The sequence below is a fragment of the Corylus avellana genome, chromosome ca7 (genome assembly GCF_901000735.1).
Source record: "Corylus avellana chromosome ca7, CavTom2PMs-1.0".
Lineage (NCBI taxonomy): Eukaryota > Viridiplantae > Streptophyta > Magnoliopsida > Fagales > Betulaceae > Corylus > Corylus avellana.
The window spans coordinates 15,208,466-15,209,914 of record NC_081547.1 but is presented as its reverse complement, the minus strand read 5'-3'; positions in this window follow the sequence as shown (position 1 = coordinate 15,209,914).

Sequence of the window (1,449 nt, the reverse complement as noted above, 5' to 3'; positions counted from 1 at the left end):
GGCATGGAATCATAATGGGAGGTTAAGGAATATGAAAAGGGGAATATGAAACAAGAGGGTACATCAATGTATTACATGGATGTTAAAGGAATTCTAAAAGATGACATGAATGAGTAGAATTCCAAGAGATGGAACTAAATGGTCATCCACCAAATGCATGAATGCATTCATAACACTCCCTTGGATGATCATACACTAAGAATATGCCTCGTTAAAACCTTGTCAAGGAAAACCCAGTGGGAAAAAGCTTGTGGCGAAGGAAAAAGAGTACAATATTCTTGTGTGCCTTCGTATGTTTTAGGATTGCCTCATTAAAACCTTGTAAAGGAAAACCCAGTGGGAAAAACCTTAGCGAAGGAAAAAGAGTATAATCAGCATAATCATTTTACTCCCCCTCATTAGCATGAAGAGCTTTAATTGTTTATGATAAAAGATCCTTCAATCAGCGCATTCCAATGTTATTCACCAACTTCTTAAATGTTGCAGTTGGTAATGCTTTGGTAAATAAATCTGTCAAATTATCACTTGATCGTATCTGTTTAACATCAATATCACTACTCTTCTGGAGCTCATGTGTATAAAAGAACTTTGGTGAAATGTGTTTGGTTCTATCACCCTTAATATATCATCCTCTGATCTGTGTGATACAAGCAGCATTATCTTCATATAATATTGTCAGGCTATCTTTGATTGTGGATAAACCACACTTTTCTCGAATGTGTTGAATTACTGATCTTAGCCATATGCATTCCCGACTTGCTTCATGAATTGCAATAATCTCCGAGTGATTTGAAGAAGTAGCAACAAGTGTTTGCTTGACAGATGTCCATGAAATAGCAGTACTTACACATGTAAATAGATATCCTGTTTGAAATCTACCTTTATGCGGATCAGAAAGAAAACCCGCATCTGCATATCCAACTAATTGTGAATTTGAACCTTTTGAATAAAATAATCCCATGTCAGCTGTTCCACGAAGATAACGTAGAACATGTTTGACCCCATTCCAATGCCTTCGAGTTGGTGCAGAGCTGTATCTTGCTAATAAATTAACTGAAAATGCTATATAAAGTTGTGTGCAATTTGCAAGATACATCAGAGCACCAATTGCACTAAGATATGGTACTTCAGGATCAAGAATTTCTTCGTCATCTTCTCGAGGGTGAAAAGGGTCTTTTTTCACATCAAGTGACCGAATAACCATTAGAGTGCTCAAAGGATGAGCTTTCTCCATGTAAAAGTGCTTCAGGACTTTTTCTGTGTATGTTGACTGATGAACAAGAATTCCATTTAGAAAATGTTCAATCTGTAAGCCAAGACAAAATTTTGTCTTTCTAAGATCTTTCATCTCAAATTCATTTTTTAAATACGTGGCAGTTTTTATGAGCTCTTCTGGAGTCCCAACGAGATTTAAATCATCTACATAAACTGCAATGATAGCAAATCCAT